At 35.5% G+C, this 17,086-nt stretch overlaps 2 long non-coding RNA genes across 2 annotated transcripts; both read left to right on the forward strand.

The window, feature by feature from the left end:
• The first annotated feature begins 2,150 nt into the window (after nucleotides 1-2,150).
• On the forward strand, nucleotides 2,151-5,946 carry LOC140016718 (uncharacterized). The gene is made up of 3 exons (XR_011822927.1): nucleotides 2,151-2,344; nucleotides 4,506-4,586; nucleotides 5,763-5,946. It is a non-coding gene; the product is annotated as an uncharacterized lncRNA (long non-coding RNA).
• A 2,913-nt stretch (nucleotides 5,947-8,859) lies between these two features.
• On the forward strand, nucleotides 8,860-12,690 carry LOC140016992 (uncharacterized). The gene is made up of 3 exons (XR_011823278.1): nucleotides 8,860-9,088; nucleotides 11,250-11,330; nucleotides 12,507-12,690. It is a non-coding gene; the product is annotated as an uncharacterized lncRNA (long non-coding RNA).
• The last annotated feature ends 4,396 nt before the right edge of the window (nucleotides 12,691-17,086 follow it).

Raw genomic sequence — 17,086 nt, forward strand, 5'->3', positions numbered from 1 at the left:
GTACTTGTTATGACCTAATATCAAATGTTTTCGCTTTTATTACTTCTTATATATGATTATGGATAGTGTGGACTACAATTTGCCATTGCCACTCATTAATATTGTACATTAATAGTTTAATTTTGTTTGAATAATCTTGCATGCGATGTGTGTGAAAATGCTTTGATATATGTAATGCTGTAATTACATGGTCCAATAGAGGAGTAGTTGTTGCCTACTAAGTGAATATCACTTAACTCATTTTTCACCACTTTTGCGGATTTTGAAAATTATGAATTAGTCCATGTTGAAGACCTCGAAGATAATTTTTACTAGATCCTTAGTGGATAAGAGATAGCAGTATAGTAGTACTTGGTTGTTTTGTAATAGTGGATATCTTCATTAGATATGGAGTATATGGACTCCTTAGTTAATTATGGGATGTTTCTAGTTTGGGATTGGTACTGCACTATACTAAGTTTCATTAATGCTATTTTATTTTAGTTATTTTTTTAGTTTTATGTTGTATTGTATTTCAAAAGCGAGACTTGAGGAATGCAGCAGATGTCTCGTGACTGTGTACAAGTTAAGAGCATGACAATTATTATTATTATTGTTGTTGTCTTCGTCGTTGTTGTTGTTGCTGTTTTGAAAAAGCCACGTGAAGATGTTCACGTTATGACATGCTTTCATGCCACTCAATTCTCAATTATAAATACATGTGTATTAAACCCTGCCCCTGTTTACCAATATATAGATATGCACGTGACGCTATGTGACCAACTTTCATAAATATATAGTAGATATATTTGAGAATCTTCAAGGTCCACAAGAAAAACATTGGACACGTTGGTTTAGCAACGTGTGCTCAGTGGATTGGGCAACTCCAAGAAGATAGACTTTTTTAGCTTACAACTTGAGAGATGTAGGACGTACCTTTATATTTGTCTTAAATTGCTATTATTCAATGAACTCGCAAATTATCTTAGTTTGATTTGAGCAGGTGAGCTCTTTGGATATTTTAGTTTGTCTAAAGATGAAATTAGATAGCGCACATTAAGTTTGATGAGTGTCTAATAACGAAGTTTTGACTTCATTTAATTATATATGTTACCTTTATTTTTTAGTGAGACTTAAGGATGCAGCAAGTGTCCCCTGACTTACACGTGTGGGTTAAAGTACGACACCTCAACTGTAGGATTCAAACAAATAATAAATCATCAACCTAGAGGAACAATCAAATAAAGAACAATAGTGAGGCAAAGGAAGTTTTCTATTAATCAAACGAAACTCAGGCCAGAATACAAAACAATGAAGCCGCCACTTAAGAGGATGGACGAGAGGCTATGAAGTACTAGATCTCTTGCTGGCTGACTTCTAGTACTAGTACTCTGGGGCTAATCTAATCAGTTGGGATCCTCTATGTCACTATTCGGTGTCTTGATGCTTGCTTTACCATTTCTACATCAACCAGGGAAAAAAGGGCTGCAAAGATTGAGATGAGCAAAATGGGCCGCATAAGGCTACCATGTGAGGACTCGCAAAATTTACTTATTTAATCTCCTATTTCTAGCTTATTTAATTATTTATTTGGCCTTTTGCTCCGAATATTATTTTCTAAGTTCTTGAGATCTAATTACATGAAAATATAGTTTCATTATATTTTTAAAATAACTTGTTTCAAAAATTAATTTTCGGAAGCTCGTTTTGTAAAAATAGTGAACACGTCTTTGGAAATCTTGATCGATTGAGAGTACAATAGGTTTGAAATATTGGAGACATGTACAATGGACCTAAAATAGGCATTTTAATGTTTAAATACTCAAGTGATGGTTAGTAGTACGGACGTTATAAGAATTTCTCGGAGGTTTCGCGTTATAGCGATAAAATTGACGGTACACGTTTCCACACGCGTGACTTTATTTGAGGGACTTTAGACCCTTATTTCGGGATAATTAAGAGTGAATATTATCTACATGAATATAAGTGCATTAGAGGTTTAGTGCACTAGTGAACCAAACGCGCGAGAAATCGAGCCGAAACGCACCCAAACGCACCCTAGTGAGAGTTGACTTTGGGGATGATTTTTGCACCACACATTGTGTCTTCCTTAAGAAGCTAAATTTAGACCAAACACTCCCTCTCCTAGTCTCTCTCTTGGCCGGATTCTCTGCAGCAAAAACACAACACAAAGTTGCCATTTTCATCCTCAATTCTTGCACAAAAACTTCATGGATTCACACCAAATTTGAACTACACTTAGCTTGTCACGTGGAGAGATCATCTAGCTAGAAAAAGGAGGAGTTTCTCACGGTTTCTTGGAGCATCTTGAGGACCGAAATTTCTGGTTTAAAGCAACAAGGAGGTATAACCTCATCCTACACCTTAAGCTTGGTTTATGATGGTAGAAATGCATCCTTAAGCTATTGCATGTGTATGGGTATCTTGATATTGTTGGAAAAATGTGAAAGTGGGCTCTATGGATTCCCACACTTGGGTTGTTGCTGATTTGATGATTGATGGTGGATATATTGTTGGTTTAGTGGTTAAAATGATGGATTAATGGTGTGTAATTGACAGAAATTTCATTGGGTGCAAGAGGCAAAAGTTTCCGATTTTACCCCTGCCTTGTCCGACCACTTTTGTGCAAAATTTTGAAGTTCTAATGGCTTGATTATGTTGTTTACATGTTATTGTGAGTGTGTACAAAATTTCATTGAAAAATAACATGATTTGGTTGGTCAAATGAGTTGATTTCGAAAGTTAGCAAATCTGGAAAATGATTCCCGTATTGACCAGGCAGTCATTTTGTATCGGCTATAACTCTTTACTCCGATGTCGAAATCAAGTGCCGTTTGCGGCATTGGAAACTAGACATTCCCAGATTTCCATTGGTACTAAATTCGCGTTCTGGTTCCACTTGAGTGAGCCACACCATTCGTTTGAAAATCACTGCCCTGTTTCGTTGCTCTCCAGGAGACAGGACAGAAATTTCTTCTTGATGCTCAAAAACGAGCTGTTTGTGGATAGAATTTGGAAATGGTTTCTTCTGAGAAAATTCAGCTTTATGAGAGAGCTTTCTAACGCCATCAACCACGCTCAATTCCAAGTTGAATTGAGTGAGTTGTGGCCATATTTCGAAACTGATGCAGTGAGTAAAAATCCTCTTTTGACTAGTTAAATGGCCTAGCTTGATTTGGGACTTGTTGTTTTGGAAAATTTGATGTCCAACATCTACCAAACTTTATATTAGATGTTTCTTGGACTTTGTTTTACAAATAAACCAGATTTGGGTTGGTTGCTTTGGACAAAATGTTTAAAAAGGAAAGAAGAGCTAGAAGACAGTTTTACCTTGGGAAATTTCCTGAACTTTGATGGTTTAGTTAACTACCTTCCCGTGTGTATTTTCAAATGAAATTTGATAGAAGAGTAATCCTCATATGGAGGTTTAATTGTACAAAATTTGGTAATATTCTAAGACCATTTTGATATGCAAATGATGTCACAAAATTCGCTCATTGAATCTGGAAAACTTTTGTTTTCTCTTAGCCGAATGGCCAAATCTGATTTGGAGAGTTTTATTTCGAAAATTTGGATGTCAATGGTCTTTAAATTGCTCAGTGAATGTTTATGAACTCCTGGTTTCAATAATGGAGAGATTTGGAACTGATTTCATGGTACAAAAAGTTTGTAAACAAAAGAAAAGTGAGAAGGTAGTTTAGCCTTGAAACTCTTCATAAACTTTGGTTGTTTTAATGACTACCTTACCGTGTGAGTTTTTGTATGAAACTTGGTAGAAATGTTGTTCACATATGGAAGATTTAGTGTACCAAGTTTTATGTATTTCCACTGCCAACTTGATGACCAAATGATATTTCAAATCTAGTTTTAAACCTGGAAAATAGCCCAACAGTCTTAACTTTTTCAGCAACTTGGAGGTACTATATCTTGGTGCTCGAAACTCCGTTTCTCGTTCCGCTTGTTTTGTTATACTCTTGGATTGCAACACTAATTGATTTCCAAATTTCAAAGGTTAGTTCAAAACAAGTGAATTTTGCCGAATTTCTAAAGTTGGCCAAAAACCAACTTAAATCTGTCTTGGTAATTCAAGTTACCAACTTTGAGCCAAAATTTGAGTGCCTTTCACTTACATTCGTGGAAAAGTGTCTTCTAAGAACTTTTAGTACTTTGAAAGAGGATTCCAACAGTACCAAGTTTTCCAATTTTGGACTTGTGGAGAGTGAAATATGATTTTTCAAATATTACTTGTTAAATCTGGAATTTTTTAACTTAAAGGAAACTAAAGGTTTCAAACCCTCCATTTTCCTTCAATATCATTTGATCGTTTTACATTTGATTTTAAAGATGGAAATCAGATTTGTCTTGTATTTTAAAACCCACTTTTGAACCTCGAGTTACACGAACTCTTAGACTTGCCTCTGCGTTAATTTCTTAGATTGTACTAGTGTACAATTTTCCTCGATAATTAGAATGATTTTGAGTGGTAGTTGATTATTGTTGCTCAGGCACTCGAGGGAATCTCCCAGAGGAACTCGGAGCGGACACCTAAAACGCTTGTTTGAGAACTACTCGCTTGTTTTGACTAGGTGAGTGTTCCATATAGGAATACGTAATTGGAATAAGTCTATGACATGCTTAACCCATGGTCATTAAGTATTTACCACACTCATGCATATTTGAATAATGTATACTTGAATTGCTCGACATGAAACACCTGAAGTATGTATATTTGAACTATTGATATGAAATGCTTAAAGAGCATACTTATGTGATTACTTGAAATACTAGATATGAAATGTTTGGAGAGCATATTTACATGATGTGTTTAAATGATTAATTATGCTATGGAAGCATAAGTCGGTTGGAGTGAATCTCCTCGACTCTTACGTGGTGAAAGTGAAAAACGGCCAATGGCGGCCTATTGAAATGACATATGTCTACCAATTAACCGTAATTACTACCGTTAACCGTTTACCGTTTACCGTTTACCGTGTTTACTTACCGTTTTCTAATCTATGTGGTTACTTGCCTACTTGATTATCTGCTTACGTGATCACCAACTTACTTGATTACTTGACCACCTGATTACTTGATTATCATAAATTATATGCTCATATGAAGTGGGCCACGGTTTTAAGGCGAGTGTGTACTTTATCTCACTCGACCTCCAAACATGATAAATTTTTACTTTTGTCGAATTACTTTGTTACCTGTGCATGTTGTAAGCTATAAGCTGAACTTGGGCCCCGCCTCGGTTACTGACCTACTCGAGCCAGGACTGGGCTCGGTCGGGTAGGTTGGAACCCTGGACAACCGTTTCGGTATACTCGAGTATTACCACTGGAGGGATAAGGCGATGGCCAGACCGTACCGTGGGGATCGGAAGTCATAAGGTGCAGATGACCGACAGAGTTCCACTGGAACACCGTATCCTACCGTATATGTTTACCTTGTATCATGATAATTGTTTCATGCTAAAATGTCAACATGAAATCCTGAACTATGCCTGTGATATGCTCCATACCTGTTACCTGACCAATGTACTTATATCATGATACCTGTCTCATGATAAATGTCTCATACCATGATAAATATCTCAAATTACTCGTACAATGATTATCACCTCATGATAACACGCCATTGTGTAACATTGAACCATGCATATGATATGCCCAACTTACTTGATTTATTTGAACTGTTAGAGTGTCTTGGAACCTCACTGGGCTGTGTAGCTCATCCCACGTTGTGGTTTTCTTTTACAGGGTTCGAGACCAAGGGTGCTCGTGAGTAGTACTAGATTGTTTTCTTTTGAAAACTTTAAGTTATATTATAACGGATGGCTATTGTACCCTTTTCCGTTGGGTTGTATTTAAGCTTGGAAGCTGCATAATTGTAAGTGTGAGATATTTGGAGTACTTTAATTATGTATTGAAGTTACTTAAAGTATTTCGAGCTTTTGAATGATGGATTGTAGTGAGTCCTGGCGAGAGCTGGGCAGGCGTCCCGCGGATACCCTTTGGTTCGCCTTAGGGAGAAGTGGGGGCGCTACAATTGGTATCAGAGCTTAGGCTTCAGATTTTGTAGTGTATCCTAGGCTTAAATGTTTAGGATGCCGGACTGTGGGACTGTTCTGAAAGTTAAATGATTGCTTGTAGTGATGAAATTTAGAGCCACTTCACGTGGTCTCTACAAAGGAGCAAGATAGGGCCAAGTGGTGTTTGGTCCTTACTATGTGATTAAGTAAAGACTTAAGTGCCCTTCTAGAAATGTAAGTTGTGAATCATGAATGTTATAGGTTGTAAAACCTTTATCTTGATAATTGGAGAGAATTTGATATGTATGTTGGGTAGGAATCTTGAATGTGGTGATTTACTCTTGGGACCGGCCGGCTCGAGTTGTGAATTACCTTATTTCGGATTCTTGTGCCCGAGTACTTGAGAGTGGAAAGCAACCATAAGGACTTGATATCTCCATTTGTGGGGAATAAGAATGAATCGATATTTCATGTGAATGGTTACAGGAAACCAATAATTGTTTGGTTAAGATGGTACAATAATTAAGAGTGGAAGATGGAAAATATCGTAACCCAAAAGATCCTTGTGTTTGGATTGAAATCGAGCATGTTAGGGAACGAGAATCGTCTAGTTCCAATTAATCTAGTGAATCTCTACTGGTGATCTTTCATAGTGAGACGATGGGAGTAGAACTTAAGAGTTTGCGCCTTGGAGATGAATGTACTTGTGATAATCACTTGTTTATTTTTGTTATTGACTTTGACTTGGCATGAACTTTACTTGGCCATAATTTGTGTTATGATTTAATGAACTCTAGTTTGTGTTTACTTGCATAGTGATAATGTTATTTGTGAAAGTGTCTTCATCCTCTTTAAATGTTGCTACTGGTATATGAGTGTAGTTCAATTTTAACTAAGTGTGAGGGTTATGCATGTGCGTATAGATTAGTTGTGGACATGGAAACTAGAGGACAACGAAAGGGACGTCAACCTAGACAACCCCGAAATGAAAGAGTAGCTAATGGGTCCGACATCGATCAAAACGTTGAGCTAAGTGCTGGGAGAGGAAATGACCAGATAGGACAAGTTTTAACTCGCATGACGGATATCCTAGAGCTCTTGGTAGCTCAACAAGGTCAAGGTGTTGGACAAGGAAACCAACGTGGAAACCAAGAGATAGGGGAGGATCGAGCTTTAGAGCGGTTTCAGAAATTTTTCCCGCCCAAGTTTGCTGGAGGACCTGATCCAGAGGTGGCTGAGAATTGGTTAGAGAATATAAGAAATATATTCGATGCCTTGGATTACACAGAGGAGAGACAAGTCACATTTGCTGTATTTCAACTTGAAGGAGCAGCCCGAGCATGGTGGAATGTTATAAGAAACAAGTGGGAAAGAGATCAAACTCCGAGAATTTGGATAAACTTCGTGCGTGAATTTAATGAGAAATTTCTTCCTCCACTTGTCCAAGAAAAGAGAGAAGATGATTTTATAAAGCTTCGTCAAGGAACTTTAAGCGTAGCTGAGTATGAAACACGCTTTACGAAGTTATCTACATATGCCCCAGAATTGGTGGCTACTGAACGGAAGAGAATAAGACGGTTTATCCAAGGATTAGATTTGGAAATCCAAGATACCCTTGCCGCAGCACAGGTTGAAACATTTAGTGACGCTCTTGAAAAAGCGCAAAGGGTAGAAAGTACAAAATCTCAACTGAGAGCTTTTCAAGCAAGGAAAAGAGATGCATCTGATAGTACACCAGGAGGAAATGAACCACCACCCAAAGTTAGAAAAGGAGTGGATGGAGTAGGACTATCACTTCCTGCACCACTCATGATAAAAGAACCAAAAGGAACTATGTCACGAGGGACTTCAGTAGGACAAACACGACCAAAGAAAACCTCGCAAGTAAGTCAGGTCGCAACACCTCGTCCGACTTGTGGATATTGTGGAAGGACGAATCACACTGAAGAAAACTGTTGGCTAAAGGGACAAAAGTGTATGGGGTGTGGAAGTACCAACCATAAAGTTCATGACTGTCCAAGGAGGTATCCGCGAGAAACTACTGCTCAACAAGGAAATGGAACTGTTCCTCGACAAGTCAATGGAAGGAGAAACCGACCAGTGACATCTGAAAGAACGCATGACATGAACACACCACGCGGTTCAGAGTTGTCCGAGATTACAGAAGGTATGAATTTCGAGGACGAAATTCTTTTAAGGAGGGGAGGTTGTGAGGACTCGCAAAATTTACTTATTTAATCTCCTATTTCTAGCTTATTTAATTATTTATTTGGCCTTTTGCTCCGAATATTATTTTCTAAGTTCTTGAGATCTAATTACATGAAAATATAGTTTCATTATATTTTTAAAATGACTTGTTTCAAAAATTAATTTTCGGAAGCTCGTTTTGTAAAAATAGTGAACACGTCTTTGGAAATCTTGATCGATTGAGAGTACAATAGGTTTGAAATATTGGAGACATGTACAATGGACCTAAAATAGGCATTTTAATGTTTAAATACTCAAGTGATGGTTAGTAGTACGGACGTTATAAGAATTTCTCGGAGGTTTCGCGTTATAGCGATAAAATTGACGGTACACGTTTCCACACGCGTGACTTTATTTGAGGGACTTTAGACCCTTATTTCGGGATAATTAAGAGTGAATATTATCTACATGAATATAAGTGCATTAGAGGTTTAGTGCACTAGTGAACCAAACGCGCGAGAAATCGAGCCGAAACGCGCCCAAACGCACCCAAACGCACCCTAGTGAGAGTTGACTTTGGGGATGATTTTTGCACCACACATTGTGTCTTCCTTAAGAAGCTAAATTTAGACCAAACACTCTCTCTCCTAGTCTCTCTCTTGGCCGAATTCTCTGCAGCAAAAACACAACACAAAGTTGCCATTTTCATCCTCAATTCTTGCACAAAAACTTCATGGATTCACACCAAATTTGAACTACACTTAGCTTGTCACGTGGAGAGATCATCTAGCTAGAAAAAGGAGGAGTTTCTCACGGTTTCTTGGAGCATCTTGAGGACCGAAATTTCTGGTTTAAAGCAACAAGGAGGTATAACCTCATCCTACACCTTAAGCTTGGTTTATGATGGTAGAAATGCATCCTTAAGCTATTGCATGTGTATGGGTATCTTGATATTGTTGGAAAAATGTGAAAGTGGGCTCTATGGATTCCCACACTTGGGTTGTTGCTGATTTGATGATTGATGGTGGATATATTGTTGGTTTAGTGGTTAAAATGATGGATTAATGGTGTGTAATTGACAGAAATTTCATTGGGTGCAAGAGGCAAAAGTTTCCGATTTTACCCCTGCCTTGTCCGACCACTTTTGTGCAAAATTTTGAAGTTCTAATGGCTTGATTATGTTGTTTACATGTTATTGTGAGTGTGTACAAAATTTCATTGAAAAATAACATGATTTGGTTGGTCAAATGAATTGATTTCGAAAGTTAGCAAATCTGGAAAATGATTCCCGTATTGACCAGGCAGTCATTTTGTATCGGCTATAACTCTTTACTCCGATGTCGAAATCAAGTGCCGTTTGCGGCATTGGAAACTAGACATTCCCAGCTTTCCATTGGTACTAAATTCGCGTTCTGGTTCCACTTGAGTGAGCCACACCATTCGTTTGAAAATCACTGCCCTGTTTCGTTGCTCTCCAGGAGACAGGACAGAAATTTCTTCTTGATGCTCAAAAACGAGCTGTTTGTGGATAGAATTTGGAAATGGTTTCTTCTGAGAAAATTCAGCTTTATGAGAGAGCTTTCTAACGCCATCAACTACGCTCAATTCCAAGTTGAATTGAGTGAGTTGTGGCCATATTTCGAAACTGATGCAGTGAGTAAAAATCCTCTTTTGACTAGTTAAATGGCCTAGCTTGATTTGGGACTTGTTGTTTTGGAAAATTTGATGTCCAACATCTACCAAACTTTATATTAGATGTTTCTTGGACTTTGTTTTACAAATAAACCAGATTTGGGTTGGTTGCTTTGGACAAAATATTTAAAAAGGAAAGAAGAGCTAGAAGACAGTTTTACCTTGGGAAATTTCCTGAACTTTGATGGTTTAGTTAACTACCTTCCCGTGTGAATTTTCAAATGAAATTTGGTAGAAGAGTAATCCTCATATGGAGGTTTAATTGTACAAAATTTGGTAATATTCTAAGACCATTTTGATATGCAAATGATGTCACAAAATTCGCTCATCGAATCTGGAAAACTTTTGTTTTCTCTTAGCCGAATGGCCAAATCTGATTTGGAGAGTTTTATTTCGAAAATTTGGATGTCAATGGTCTTTAAATTGCTCAGTGAATGTTTATGAACTCCTGGTTTCAATAATGGAGAGATTTGGAACTGATTTCATGGTACAAAAAGTTTGTAAACAAAAGAAAAGTGAGAAGGTAGTTTAGCCTTGAAACTCTTCATAAACTTTGGTTGTTTTAATGACTACCTTACCGTGTGAGTTTTTGTATGAAACTTGGTAGAAATGTTGTTCACATATGGAAGATTTAGTGTACCAAGTTTTATGTATTTCCACTGCCAACTTGATGACCAAATGATATTTCAAATCTAGTTTTAAACCTGGAAAATAGCCCAACAGTCTTAACTTTTTCAGCAACTTGGAGGTACTATATCTTGGTGCTCGAAACTCCGTTTCTCGTTCCGCTTGTTTTGTTATACTCTTGGATTGCAACACTAATTGATTTCCAAATTTCAAAGGTTAGTTCAAAACAAGTGAATTTTGCCGAATTTCTAAAGTTGACCAAAAACCAACTTAAATCTGTCTTGGTAATTCAAGTTACCAACTTTGAGCCAAAATTTGAGTGCCTTTCACTTACATTCGTGGAAAAGTGTCTTCTAAGAACTTTTAGTACTTTGAAAGAGGATTCCAACAGTACCAAGTTTTCCAATTTTGGACTTGTGGAGAGTGAAATATGATTTTTCAAATATTACTTGTTAAATCTGGAATTTTCTAACTTAAAGGAAACTAAGGGTTTCAAACCCTCCATTTTCCTTCAATATCATTTGATCGTTTTACATTTGATTTCAAAGATGGAAATCAGATTTGTCTTGTATTTTAAAACCCACTTTTGAACCTCGAGTTACACGAACTCTTAGACTCGTCTCTGCGTTAATTTCTTAGATTGTACTAGTGTACAATTTTCCTCGATAATTAGAATGATTTTGAGTGGTAGTTGATTATTGTTGCTCAGGCACTCGAGGGAATCTCCCAGAGGAACTCGGAGCGGACACCTAAAACGCTTGTTTGAGAACTACTCGCTTGTTTTGACTAGGTGAGTGTTCCATATAGGAATACGTAATTGGAATAAGTCTATGACATGCTTAACCCATGGTCATTAAGTATTTACCACACTCATGCATATTTGAATAATATATACTTGAATTGCTCGACATGAAACACCTGAAGTATGTATATTTGAACTATTGATATGAAATGCTTAAAGAGCATACTTATGTGATTACTTGAAATACTAGATATGAAATGTTTGGAGAGCATATTTACATGATGTGTTTAAATGATTAATTATGCTATGGAAGCATAAGTCGGTTGGAGTGAATCTCCTCGACTCTTACGTGGTGAAAGTGAAAAACGGCCAATGGCGGCCTATTGAAATGACATATGTCTACCAATTAACTGTAATTACTACCATTAACCGTTTACCGTTTACCGTTAACCGTGTTTACTTACTGTTTTCTAATCTATGTGGTTACTTGCCTACTTGATTATCTGCTTACGTGATCACCAACTTACTTGATTACTTGACCACCTGATTACTTGATTATCATAAATTATATGCTCATATGAAGTGGGCCACGGTTTTAAGGCGAGTGTGTACTTTATCTCACTCGACCTCCAAACATGATAAATTTTTACTTTTGTCGAATTACTTTGTTACCTGTGCATGTTGTAAGCTATAAGCTGAACTTGGGCCCCGCCTCGGTTACTGACCTACTCGAGCCAGGACTGGGCTCGGTCGGGTAGGTTGGAACCCTGGACAACCGTTTCGGTATACTCGAGTATTACCACTGGAGGGATAAGGCGATGGCCAGACCGTACCGTGGGGATCGGAAGTCATAAGGTGCAGATGACCGACAGAGTTCCACTGGAACACCGTATCCTACCGTATATGTTTACCTTGTATCATGATAATTGTTTCATGCTAAAATGTCAACATGAAATCCTGAACTATGCCTGTGATATGCTCCATACCTGTTACCTGACCAATGTACTTATATCATGATACCTGTCTCATGATAAATGTCTCATACCATGATAAATGTCTCAAATTACTCGTACAATGATTATCACCTCATGATAATACGCCATTGTGTAACATTGAACCATGCATATGATATGCCCAACTTACTTGATTTATTTGAACTGTTAGAGTGTCTTGGAACCTCACTGGGCTGTGTAGCTCATCCCACGTTGTGGTTTTCTTTTACAGGGTTCGAGACCAAGGGTGCTCGTGAGTAGTACTAGATTGTTTTCTTTTGAAAACTTTAAGTTATATTATAACGGATGGCTATTGTACCCTTTTCCGTTGGGTTGTATTTAAGCTTGGAAGCTGCATAATTGTAAGTGTGAGATATTTGGAGTACTTTAATTATGTATTGAAGTTACTTAAAGTATTTCGAGCTTTTGAATGATGGATTGTAGTGAGTCCTGGCGAGAGCTGGGCAGGCGTCCCGCGGATACCCTTTGGTTCGCCTTAGGGAGAAGTGGGGGCGCTACATACCAGCTCGAAATCATTCTTGTAGATGAGTAGTCTAAATTGGAAAAAATTGGTTTCATTAGTTACATGAAGCTGAAAAAAAATTTCAAGAACTTACAAGTCCTTGTCTCCTGGATTAAGCTTTTCACATTCCAATGAATGAAGTGGTAAGATGGGATGTACCAATAGTATCAAAGTTTAAGATGTTTATCATTATTGATAAATCCGCACAAAAACTTGTCTTTCAAGGACTTCAGGCTGTAAGGATGTTTATCATTATTGATAATTCCTCAGAGAAACTTGTCTTTCAAGGACTTCAAACTGTATCAAATCAAGCATCAGGAAAAATTGGGAATACCAATTAGGGGAAAAAACGATTTCTCTCTCTAAATATTTCCTTTGCCTTTTGTCTAACTCTTTGTGTCTCGCAGGCAACTTCTTCCTCCTCGTGGGTGGGAGGCCAGCCATGATCTTCTGCTCTCTAATTTCTTTCTCGTTTTGTTCAAATAATAATCTCATTTAGGTTTTTCCTAGTGCAAGTATTCTCTCTTTTTGGATTTCCAAGTTAGAGCTTCATCTCTCATATGGTTTTTCTAGTGGGACTTTTGTACTCTCCTAAAATTTCCTTGTGACAGTTTTTCTTATTTTTTGTTATATTTTCTGTTGGATTTGAGATTTCTTATATTTGTTTTATCAGATCTAGAAATTCTCAAATCTACGACATCAAATCTAGCTTTCTTCTAGGCCATATTTTTATTACATCAGATTTGACAGTTCAAGATATGTAAAGAATGGAATTGCAGTGATTCATATGATTGGAAGACATTTTCAAGTTTCATGGTACAATCTTTTGATTTTTCAGATTTATTTTTAATTTTTTTAGATTTATAATTTACAGATTTGTTATTTCTATTGCATGTTAATTTGACGTACTTTTCACCATCCATGTAGATTTATGAAAATGAATTATGAATTTCTTTTACAAAAAAAAAGCTATTGAATAGGCATAATTGGATTTAATCACATCCGTAGTTTATCATAATAGATTTTTTGAATATCATAGAGCAAAAATTAAGGGAAAAAGCAACAAATTAGGATGAAAATCTATATATAATAAATGTGAAATTTCAAACCAAACCAAGTTTTGATTGTATGTGATTAAACTCAATACTTTAACAAGCCAAGTCAAGATTTTCGTGAATATATATGTAATTTCAAAGCAAACTTGATCAATGCCTTTCAAAGAATTATCAAATACATGCCAAGTCCAAACATATTTTTTTTTAATTTTCAAATCAATTCTAAACATACCTCTATACAGTTCGTTGAAACTTGTTTTCAGCCCTATTCATGAGGACACAAAAGTTAAAAAAGAAAAGGTGAATGTGATACTCTATCCCGTATTGAAAAAGTAAAGTGTTATAAACCAATAATTAAATAGAATCTAAACACTCAAATCCAACTTATAACTATTTCATTTGTTTTTCATCTGATGGGTTTTCAGAAATAACTATTTCATTTGTTTTTGATGTAGAGGGTTGATCTATAGGTTGATGTTTTATTAATGATATTCTTGCTTCGATCTCTAAGTCTTTTTTTTAATTCTAATATCTAATTTTGTAATTGTTTTACTTTTTTTATTATTAATTTCTACTTGAAGATCTTTTGTAGTTTCTTTTCTTATGTTCTTCATTTTTGGGTATTTATCTATTAATTTTGAAATACTAAAAGGTTCTATTATTTTTGGCAATTTATATTCTTGTAAAATTAGATCTTTTAGTCTTTCTAAATATTCTTTTTTAGTCTTAGGGTCATCTATTTTTTCTATAATATCTAGTAAAAATTCTTTATCTTTCTTTTTTGTAATGGCACTTATATATTTTGAGAAGCTTGAACAATTGCAATTTTCTTGTTCTTCTGAACTAGATAAATCATTATAATAGTCATCTTCTGTATTTTGTTCTTTTTCATTTATCAATAATGCTATTAACTTATTTTTTTATTTCATCTTCCAATATATATTTTTTTCTAAATTTTCTTTTATATTTCTTTTTATTATAATATTGTTCATTATTAATTATTTTTCTAAATTTTTTACCCCTTTTATCTTTCTTTTTATTTCTTGACGATGGAGATTTTATTCTTGTAATACCAAAGGCTTCACAGAATGATCCTACTTCTTTTCTTTTTTATTCATATTTTATTTGAAGTTTTAATTCAAAGCATAAAACTAATCCTTCTTTTTGACAAAAGCAAATAATTGTCCAAAAGAAATATTTTCAAATGAAATTATTTCAGTTCTCATTTCTTTTTGTAAATTATTCATAATTCGTTGGGAAAATAAATTTCGTAATCCAGTTATAAATCTTTCTTTCCAAAATGAAGCATTACAATCTGGTCATCTTAATACATTAGTTAAAAACATATTTTTATACCATCTAAAATCTGATAGAGTTGGACATCTTAAATTTGTTAAAAATGCTTTATTAGCATTTAATTCTTCTCTGGATTCCTACAAAATACGTGGCTAATGCTACTATTAAAAATTCTGTTGCATCTGATTAGGCTTGAATATTTCCTTCAGTGTCTTCAACTTCTATTGTATGATCAAAGATTGCAAGTTTTTCTTGGAGACTTAGGGCATTATCCCACCAATTTTTTAATTGTCATGTGAATCCAGGCACTAATAGAGTTGCTACATTTCTTTCTTGAATATTTCTCTCATTTTCATTTTCTTCGTCATCAAAATCTTCTTATAAGTATTTATAATTAATTTTAAATTTAGCTTTATTTATAACATTTATTTCTCCTTTCATTTGTGAATGTGTTGGTGAATACTCAAACTAATTTTGATGTATTACCTTTGGTACTAGGGTTTTAAATCTAAATGTTGAATTACTTTCAATAGGGGGTACTAATTCAGTAAAATCGGAACAAGATTGTCTAGTTGGTATCCATGAATAATTTGAAGAGGTTGAAGGTCTTTTTCTGAATGAATTGAATTTTATAAACACTCTCCCATCCGATTTTTCTACTATATGTTCTGCTTCTATTCTTTCTAAATTTCTTGGGACTTGAGGATTTTGTATTTGAAATTCAATAGGTACTGTGATTTCATTGCATTTTAATCTTTTAGGTGTATATATTGTTGGTCTATCTGCTTCTACTTGAAGCATTACAGTTTCATCTTTTTATGTGGGAGTCATTATAAATTTTGGGTTTAATTGTGATGATAATGGTCTACAATACATCCTATAAATTATAGCAAAACTTTTTCTATGTTTTTCAAATTCATCTCCTTGTAAATGAATGTCTAATACCATAGAATTCAAAACATGTGGGTCAATCATATCTATTGAAAATCCAGGAGCACAATTAAAATATATTGGTCCATAACATACATTTGTTTGAATCATTGCTAATAATGAAGTTTTGTATTTTTTAAGTCTTTTATCTCTTAGTGGTAAATAAATTGGAGCATGTACCCCTAGATGAACTAATGGTTTTACTGCTGCTTGATTTAATCGAAAATGAAGATATCGATACCCTTTACTCAAATATTTTTGAATTGTGGCAGGATTTATCAATGGTGTTGTTTGAAATTCTTTTTGGATTGATGTGGTTTCTTTATGAGTTTTGACTGATAACGCTATTTTGAAAACTAAACTTCCATTCTGTATAAATTTTCTATTTTTTCTTCTGGAATTGTCCAGTATGAATTATTTATTGGCATGTGATATTCATTACTTTGTGACAGTCCCACCTCCCCCTAGGGTGTACCCAAGGGTTTGGCAGACCGCCTATCCAACTCTCGCCAGGACTCAGTCACAATTCATGAAATTTACAAATGATAACCTCAAAATAAAAGCGACATTAAGTACAACATTCAATATATACACTCATGGGCCTCCAATGTCCACACAATCTATAATACAACCAATGAGTCAAGCTTGCAAAAAAATCAAACCAAACAAGCTGGCTAGACATCTATGAAGTGCTCACGTGAGCGACTGACGAACTTAGATGAAATCTAGACCTTCCTCAATTCAACCTCTCATGTTCTCATCCCTGTAAGGAAAACAAAATTGCATGGAATGAACTAAAAATCCAATGAGATTCCAAGAAAACAGGCAGGTAATATATAGCCAAGACCATACACCGGATATCAAGAAACAAGTCAAAACTCAAATAGATCATGACCCAGTATATAGTTAAACAAATTGCCAGATAGATTATGCAAAAGTGTACAGTAAAGAACACATTCATGGCAAAGGATATAGATTGCTCTTAGGAGCAAGTTCCACTGCAGTTTG

The sequence above is a fragment of the Coffea arabica genome, chromosome 11c (assembly GCF_036785885.1).
Source record: "Coffea arabica cultivar ET-39 chromosome 11c, Coffea Arabica ET-39 HiFi, whole genome shotgun sequence".
Classification (NCBI taxonomy): domain Eukaryota; kingdom Viridiplantae; phylum Streptophyta; class Magnoliopsida; order Gentianales; family Rubiaceae; genus Coffea; species Coffea arabica.